A 10,004-nucleotide genomic window follows, 5' to 3' on the forward strand; every position below is an offset into this window, starting at 1 on the left:
AGATGCAGCCCCTGGTTCCGGCTAAGGAGTGTCTGGAGAACAACGTCTGTGATCTATGCCCCTGTAATTGTTAGGAGAACATTTTGAGGCTTGTGATGTCATTAAAACAGAGACAGGCTAAAATGTAGTGTAAATCCGGCTGGTAATTTGCTGTAAATCCTGACGTGTAAAATATATATTTTTCCATTCTGTGGATCGGTCTTTGCTGTTATTAAATGTTTTCTCTTGCCTGTGAATTCTGAAACGTAGTTGCTTTTTTCCCCCTCCTCAGCCTGAATGTGGAGAGTAGCGTTGTCTGTCTTCGCCCTTTCTGGTCTTCGTGCCTGTTCTCCAGAATGGCTGGTTAGCTCGTGCCCAGACACTCACTGCTGCCAATCCACCAGCCCATGTGACCAAGGGGCCGTGTCTACCCCGCTTGGGCATCAATGTAGGGTGGCGACGGGCCTCTCTGCTTTACCTCTTTATCAGTATTGGGAATAGCGAACTACATGTAGTTCAACTAGTAATTTAACCACATTTTGAAGTAGCTTGCCGGTAGCTGAACTAAATTCAAATCTAAGTAGTGTTTTCAGCAGATAATAACTGTTTTGCCGTGTAGCAGTGTATCGAGCGATTGGAACTACACACGAATCAAATCAAACCAAGCTTTATTTATACAACACATTTCAGACATGGAATGCAAAGCAATGTGATTTACAAGAAAAATCGAATGAGAAACAATGAAAATAAAAACAGAAATATYTATTACACTAGAAAAATTACGTAAAAGCAAAAGAATGACACAACCTGAACAACTAAAAGGCACCCTGAGGAAAAGCAAAGAAAAAAATATGTGTTTTAAGATCTTTTTTATATATGTCCACAGTTTTGGCCCCCCTCAGGTTCTCTGGCAGGCTATTCCAGAGGCTGGGGGCATAGTAACTAGAGGCTGCCTCTCCATGCCTCTTGGTCCTAGGCTTTGGGAGAGTTAAAAGGTCAGGACCTGACGTACCAACGGAGTACATAACTTAAAAGCATATCTGACAATCGTGGATTGATTTAAAAAACAATAGAAGAATCTTAAAATGAATTCTAAAACTCACAGGCAGCCAGTGCAAAGACCTTAAAACCGGTGTAATGTGTTCTCTTCGTCTGGTCCTAGTCAGAACCCGTGCTGCAGCATTCTGTATGTTTTACAGTTGACCAATGGCTTCCTTGGGTAGACCAGACAGGAGTACGTTACAGTAGTCAAGCCTGCTTGTAATAAAAACATGGATGAGTCTCTCTGTATCAGCCTGAGAGAGAAACGGCCACACCGTGGCAATGTTCCTCAGGTGGTAAAAAGCTATTTTGGTCACATTACAAATGTGTGATCCTAAATTTAGTTCAGGATCTAAATTTACACCTCGGTTTTTGCCTGGGGTTTTATCTTTATTGCCCATGAATTAAAATGCAAGGCTTGATTCTCTCTCCAACAATAAGTACCTCGTCTTGATTTAGCTGGAGGAAGTTGTGAGACATCCAAGTGTTTAAATCACTAATACAGTCTAATAATTAATCCAGGGATCTAAAATCCTCTGGTGACACAGAAATGTAAAATGATGTATTGTCTGCATAGCAGTGAAAATCAATTCTGTGCTTTCTGATAATGCTGCGAAGGGGTAACATATATAAACTGAACAGTACCGGACCCAAAATCTAACCTTGCGGAATGTGATTTCTCTGAGTTATGTTCACCAACATTTTTCTAAGTTGGGTGAAAGGCAAACTATATTTTCAGAGTAGCTTCCCCAACACTGCTCTTTATGGAAGTGTATAGTATGTGGGTGCAGGACTAGAGCGCAGGAACAGCATATGTCTCTAGGTACAGATCTAGGATCAGGTTCCCGTCCCCCAATCCTAATTAACCATTGAGTGTAGACAGATGAGCACAATATTTTGCTGCCATGATTTACTATATATGACACTGGGGCAATGGTTCAATATGTAAAGGAGAAGAAGACTCAGAAGACCCATTAGAAAACCGTTCATATGTATAGATCAGAAGAGAGCTAGCCGTGCATCGGTCTGTGTCTTTGTCTTTGTGAGCGGAGTCGTCTGCATTTAGCCCGATATAGTAGAATTGAACACACAGACACACACAAGTACTTACACATACATTCCCCCCCCCCCCCCCCTCTCTCTCTCACATACGACACTGTTTTCTCTCTGTCATCCTTGTTGTACTGCAGGTTGCCCTGGTGGGTGACCTCTGGCTGAAGCTGGGTGTTAATGGTCGCCCCCCCCTGGCAGGGTCAGAAAGAGTTTACTTTAACGACATGGGAGAGGGGATCCCAGAGGGGAACATGACCCCCCATCACTCATAAGGAGGTGGAGGCGGGGGTATCCACTGCTTAATATTGTAAATCGGGAGTGGACGGAAGAAAAAGTAGCGAGAGGGTGGGGTGACCTGGGGATCTCTGAGGTACCGGAACGCATAAGAAAGAAATCACCTTATAATAAAGCATTGCGTGCAAATCATCACATTTCCATAGTTGCATAGAGCAGGAGAGTAGAGGCACAACAGAAGTTTGTACACATGGGGGGAAAAAATTGAGATCCAGGAGAATTAATGAAGATGCAACTGAACGAACTTTTTATATTGCAAAAATGTGACAATTATTTTTCAGGCAAACACGAGGAGAGTACCGGATCTGGCCAAATAGATTCTGGAACGAAACAGTCCAAAGCGAAGAGTACCGGATCCGGCCAAATAGGTTCTGGAACGAAACAGTCCAAAGCGGAGAGGTGTCGGATCCGGCCAAATAGGTTCTGGAACGAAACAGTCCAAAGGGAGAGGTACCGATCCGGCCAAATAGGTTCTGGAACGAAACAGTCCAAAGCGGAGAGGATTGTCGATCCGCCAAATAGGTTCTGGAACGAAACAGTCCAAAGCGGAGAGGTACTGGATCCGGCCAAATAGGTTCTGGAACGAAACAGTCCAAAGCGGAGAGGTACCGGATCCTTTTTGCGGGAGGATCCGGCTCAAATTAAGCACTGGTATCGAGGTGGCAAGGGCAAATGACACGGATACCCCCGCTGCTGTACTGTTCTCCTAGTTAGTATGAAAAATGCACGAGTATCGAACATTGTCTGAACATGATGGGCTAATATGTAGGCGTCTAAATAAACTAAAACATTTCAGCAGATTAAACAATAAATGCTCAAACAAGGTTGACAAGATTAAGCAAACGTGCAGCAATACATTTCAACACATTTACATTTCTATGTTTGTGTGTGCTTGCATCCCTGCCTGTCGTGTGTGTTTGTCACCATTCTTATGAACACGTGCCTCACACACACACACACACACACACTCCCTCTGACACACAGGAGATAATCCGAATCGCAGACCCCAATTTCGCTCAATTTCTCCAGGAATCTTGGTAATCCCACTGAAGGGCTGCCTCCCTCCCACGGTGACATCCCATAATGGCCCTAACGCCCGAGTGTCTGGGGCCCCCCAGTTATGGCTTCACATCCTCGGATCAGCCGGCGTTCTCCATCTCTCAACCTGTCTGTATGCAAACATAGACCCCCTCCTCAGCCACTGATCTGACAGCCTTTTACTGAGCCCTGTGTGGACATATTTAATGCCTCAATAATGCCTCAATAACCACTGAGTGATGAACGAAGCCTCGCCGGGAACTTTTGTTATTTAAGTATGTGTGTGTATCAGTAGTGTATGTGCGTGTCCATGTGTGTTAGAGTCAGTGGTCCCACATATAATATGTCTTTGTTTAATTACCTGTTCTGATAGGGAGCATTTTGGGGGGGGAGAAAAAGATTCCAACTGAAGAGACCACAACATTAAGGGGATACCATTTCTCTTAGGATCACAGATGTCCTCCAGGCACTTCCTCCTGTTACCTAAGATTCACTGCTTTCCATTGGATACTCAGCAGCTGGAAGAAAAAGGCAGAGAAGCAGCTGAGACCATAATAACAGCAGGATAACTGTGCAATGGCAACAGCATCAGGGCTTAATACACACGTGGACACGAAACCAAAAACCATAGAAACGTATACACAGATGTACACACACACACACACACACACACAAACAGAAACACAGGATGCAAGTTTGTGGAGGTGATAGAAAGAGCCAAGAGTTTGGTCCTCTGGTCTGTCTTCTCTCTTTGTGTGTGTGTGTGTGTGTGTTTGTGTGTTTTGTGTGCGCGTGCATGTGCATGTGTGTGTGTGTGTGTGTGCGTGTGCGACCAACTGGATTCAAACATGGGTCTCCAGCATCACAAGACTGTGTTGGCCTTCTGAGCTAAAGTTTACATGATTTTCAGGGTGTTCATAGCATATATTTCAGAGCACCTATACCCAGCCGGTTCAAAAAAGTATATTGAAGTGTATAACCACATTTTGAAAGGCATTTATACACTAACAGGCCCATATCCTTAGGCATTGTGTGTGGCCCCTTTTCTCTCCAGCTTCTGTAATGATGAAGATAAAACCCAGGAGGAGTGCATTTCTTCTCCCCAGACACCCCCTCCTCAACCAGGAGAGAGCGCGTGTGTGTGTGTGGGTGCGAGTGTGTGTGTATTGTGTGTATGAGAGAGAGAGAGAAAGAGAAGTGCCGTCGAGCCTGGCAGAGGGATCAATTTGCCCACCGTGCGCAGAAACTGCTAAATGTTAATCACAACTTTAATTTGGACTGCATTAGCATTTTGATGAACTTGCAGTGGTTGGCTGGCGCACTCGAAGCACCTTCAAACGCGACGAGCACAGAGGAAATTACTGTGATTAATTAGGACGCACACACACCAGATGGGCACCGTGAAGGGCCTGAGAGAGAAGTAAGTGTGTGTGTGTGCTGTCTCTTATACACATCTAGATGTGTATAAGAGACAGGTGTGTGTGTGTGTGTGTGTGAGAGAGCCGAGAGAGAGGGGGTGAGTTGATATGTGGTAAAGAAAGAGAAAGAGGGAGAGAGGATTGTTGCTCACAAGAATTGTGTGTGATCTCCAACTGTCACTCTCTACGTCAGATGGTTGGTCTAGAAACACACACACGCACGTGCGTGGTCACCGTAAGGGTCTATAGTGATAGCTACACACAGATTGAACTCAATGAGAACGCGAGCGAGCCAATACAGTCTTTAGCCCAGAAACAAACAGCCAATCCAATCATGTGTGAGCGTTGGCTTACTGAAAACACAACAGGCAAATCCTGATCAAACATACGCCATGTTTACACACCGTTTGAATTATATAGGACAGAATGTCTCTGAAATCATACACTCTCCCACCTTACAGCCTCTTTTCCCTCTCTCTGTTTTCTATCCATCTGTTCTTATTCCCTTTATTATGAATAACAGGAGCACACACACATTCCATTCTCCAGCCCTTGTCTACTTCCCTCTTCTTCTTTCTCCATCTCAGATGAGGTGCAGCCAATCAAGTTATCAGGATCCCGCCCCACAGTCCATTGCACTCAAAGTGTTATTGATGAGACGGGGTTATCAGCGTGAAGTGTAAAGGGAAGGGAAGGCCGAGAGGACTGAACGGGAATGAGGAAATGAAGGAGAAAAAAAGAAATGACAGAGGTGAATTTCCCTCAATGAACCTTGGGCAGTCACATTTCGACTTAACTCAAATGTAATTTTGCTGCTAAACCCTACATTTCAGAGAATGGAGGAAGATGGTTTGGGGGTGGAATACCCGTTGCCTGGGACCTGAAGATGTGTGCTAGTTCCCCCAAATGAATGCCTAGGCTTTAGCTCAAATGGCTAACACAGACCTGTGACATGCAGGAGAGGTTTGAATCCTGGGAAGACACATTGGCTCTGGGCACATCATGTTTACAGACACATATCCTGGTGATATTCCATTATGATAATGTAATTGTTATTATTAACGTTAAATGTTCATTGGATGATCATGCTCGGTGTTTACATTTCTAGCCAACAGCTGATTGGACCAGCCACTCCTGCTGCGTGAAAACTGTTGTGTTATTTTAGCGCGCGAGAGGAGAGATTTTATGGGCTTTAGTGAAAACTCCTGCAAGCAAACACTATTAGCGTTCCATCTTTAAATAACCTTTACCGAGTTCCGTTCGCTTGCTTTTTTCTTTTCGTACTGGGGAGAATTTCAGGCGTTCCACCGCGAAGCCTGATTTGTAAAAAAAAAAATACAAAAAAATACAAATGGAATGACGGGCGGGCGGTGCAACGGGCCAGGACCTGGGAGGCATGGATTCCCTGCGGTGACAGCCTGCAGCAGAGCAGGATGTTCAGGCAGGACAAAACCCATCGACCACGCATTGGCTGAGCTCATGGGCTCATAGCTCATACCCACAGACCACTTCCTGTTTCTATTGGCCTGACAGGCTGTCAATCAATCGCTGTATAAGAGGAAGATGACCTTTCAAAGGGAAGTTGTCTTAAGATACTGTATAGTGTCTTTACAGTAGCTATCAGTCAATCAACTCTGCTTAACGGTATTTGAGTGTTCTACTGTACAGTACATTTAAATTTGACTTTGTGTCCTTGGGATATTAATCCAGACTTTGATATATGTGATTCAGATTCTTTTTTTTTAATGAAGAAGCATTATGCTACTATCTTTTCAAGCACTGTAAACCGATGACCAAAACTCCCATTTGTTTGGCGATTGTAATATTCTCGACGTGTGCATAGGCCTATACATTTTAAATCTCAAAAGGTACCGAAGAGCAAAAAAACTGTCTACAGTCGTGTTGTGTGTTCTTGCTCGGTGGAGATGATTATAACAAGCAAACCACACCACCAAGACGAACTCTGACTGCGGGTGTCTCCGTCAGCTCTGTCGAACAGGTGAAAAATTGTCACAGGAAATGAGTGGATTGGTCACAGAGAGGGATGGGCTCCTCTGGAATTGATTTACCGCTTTGAACAAGGCTGCAGTCTGGCTTCAAAAGGCATCGTATAGATAGATGGTGTGGTCAACCACGTCACTAGTTGATATATGTGCTGCTACATATTACAGACTCAGGGAGATCACATTAACGGAGGTGACTGGATCGGCACCCACAGATGTTCTGTGGGGTTTGTTTGTTTATTTGTTTGTTTGAATAGTCCTTGCGAGTAGATCATTAAGTTGCAATACAGGAAGTAAGGAACGCTTTCTATTTGCCTAATGATCTCTCCTGCCATTCAAATAATCTCATCTATTTTTATGTGTGGTGCTAAATCCCTATGCAAGGTCTCTCGCTCTCTCTCTCTTTCTCTCACACACACACACACACACACACACGCACACGCACACGCACACACTCTATGATTGCTACAGCGGGTTGGCGAGCTGCTCTCGGGCATCTCCAGAATCCCCAATTATCGCAGGATGCAGCATCAATTTAAGTGCTAATTGTCTGCGTAATGAGAGCGGCTGGCTAGCACCCGGGCGGTGCGTCCATGCCCCCCTCACAGCGCCGGCTGTTCCATCCCGCCCAACGGAGCGCCGGTCCGCTAATTAAATAAGTGCATGCGCCGCGGCATTCTCATCTGATTCACACGATGGAGATTAATCGTCCGATGAATATGTTTGACTGATACCACTATTTTGTCATTTCAATGGCTGACCCCCAGCTACGCGGGTATTCTCTGTTTCCTGCTCCCGCCTCTGTCAGTTGCCCTTTCTTGTGTTGTTCACCGTCTGTCTTGTTGAAACATGGTGTTCTTTGAAACACTTTAGGCCTACTATTGAAAGAGGGAGTGATAGGGAGTCGATGTCCTTATTACATGAATTCACATGTTCATAAAAAAGAAAGCGGCAAGAAATGTGCAACGTGAGAGGCTATGAGCATAATTGTAGAACACTGAAGAAGCTTCGATAGGAAAATAGCTCTTACTTGAGCCAGGCATTTCTCCAAATAAAATTCACTAATTTGTGTTTAATGATATTCCCTATTTATTGTAAAACGGTTATTCCATATTCACTGTTGGTAAAATAACGCAGACATACTATGTCTACAGCATAGCCCTAACCCTACATATTTATATTTGTTCAATGTTGGCCTATTGTGCGCAATGGCTTCTGGTCTAGGCTAGAGTTGATTTTGTGATGTAGGCCTATAGGAACAGGAATAAATTATACAAATCGACTTAATGTAATTGAGTGCCAATGAGAATATGTGTTCAATTCCTCTTATGCACATAAATACTTATCTTAGGGTACATGCAACCTATTCCTTATAAAAAAAAGATCTTGTCACATGTGCCCAGAGAATTTGGGTTATAGGCAGCCTACAATTATCTTTGACGATTTCAACGTGTCAACAGATTTGACTAAAATCTAGTCTCAAAATGCGTAGATGTATCATACATGGGTTGTTGCATATACTGCATCGTACCACGTGGGCCTGACATAAAGTGTTACAAAAGTATTTTTATAATTCAAAACACAGCTGCTTTTTCAATTTGTTTTGAGCAGCACAACGTGACAGTCAGAACGTGGACGAACGACTCATTCTGCAGCGAGACTGTGAGAGCGTGTTGTGTCAGTGCGGTGTCTAAGGTTCACGGCTGATGGTAACACTGCAGCGTCTAACAACAATAATTAGATTGCCTTTTAGAGAGCAATGCAACCTGAAAGTTGAGTTAATCAGCATGCGATCCGTGGTCGCGTAAGAGCATTTAATGTGGAAATACATATTTCATTTGGTGAAATTAATGAATAATTGGCAAAACAATAGGCCAAGACTAGCTCCATAACATATATAGTGTTTCTTTTATCGATATATCCATTCTTTCAAATGGACTTGAAGACGTGGAGGAGGCCTATGTTATTAAATTGTTTTCTTGTCTGAAACCGTTTAATCGGCAGCACATTTCCTCATTTATCGGAGGTTAACTGCGTAATTTTGCTATTTCGTGCGCAACGTGCAGCTGGGATTATTTTCTCTCCCTCGCGCGCCGCAGGTGGATTTCGCATTTAAACCTGGACACCCATAACCAAAGCCAAGCGCGATGTCTATCCGGGATGAGGATAATAAGATAGTGAGACAATGGCGGTCAGAATTAATTTAATTTGGGCCTCGTGTGTGTGTGTGTGTGTGTGTGTGTGTGTGTGTGTGTGTGTGTGTGTGTGTGTGTGTGTGTGTGTGGTGTGTGTGTGTGTGTGTGTGTGTGTGTGGTGTGTGAGACAGAGAGAGAGAAGGTGAGAGAGAAACAGAGAGCATGATTATAGGACGTTTTGAGCAAGTTGTTTCAATTTCTTCAAGTAATTTAGCTTCTAAGGTTTGTGAGATTTGTTGTTTCAATGATGCTACTAAGAAAAAATGACTAATTCGACTTTACATGTTAGTAACTTAGCAGGGCGACTTTTACAGTTACATTTAACCAGAGCGACCAGGGTTACGGCTTGGGGCTTCTGGCCCAAACTCTCTCAACCACTAAACAACAATAATTAGATTGCCTTTTACCACTAGGCTACCTGCCGCTCAGTTAGTGCGTTCCTCTTAAGGTAGCGACAACCACGTATCACAGTCATATTATTGCTTGTAATACTGCATATGTGGACGTATACTGACAGTGTTGTAGCAGCAGCCCGTGGGCTGTATTTCAAGACAGAGACACCGATTGCATAATACAATTATACAGCACGCTTTGCAATAAGTAAAAAGTTTCAAGCTTTGAGATCCAAAGTAAAAGAATCTATGCGTAAACAAATCAGTATTTTTTTGTTATTAGATTAAAAGACTATACATCGCTGATATCCAGTCGTGGATTAACGAATGAATATGTTTTTTTAAAGGAATGTATAAGTCAATAATAGACATACTGTAGACTACAGGCCTAGTAAAACTACAACACCATAAAAATGTAGCCTATAACATTTACATGTACATTTTAGTCATTTAGCAGACGCTCTTATCTAGAGCGACGTGCAGTATGAGTGCATATATGTTCGTTATTTTTCTTATAAAATGTAGTCCTACACAACGTTTAAAATGCCAGTAGCATAAAACAAACAGATTTTGAAATAAACATTTTAAACG

This window comes from Salvelinus sp. IW2-2015, unplaced genomic scaffold, assembly GCF_002910315.2.
Source record: "Salvelinus sp. IW2-2015 unplaced genomic scaffold, ASM291031v2 Un_scaffold1063, whole genome shotgun sequence".
Classification (NCBI taxonomy): domain Eukaryota; kingdom Metazoa; phylum Chordata; class Actinopteri; order Salmoniformes; family Salmonidae; genus Salvelinus; species Salvelinus sp. IW2-2015.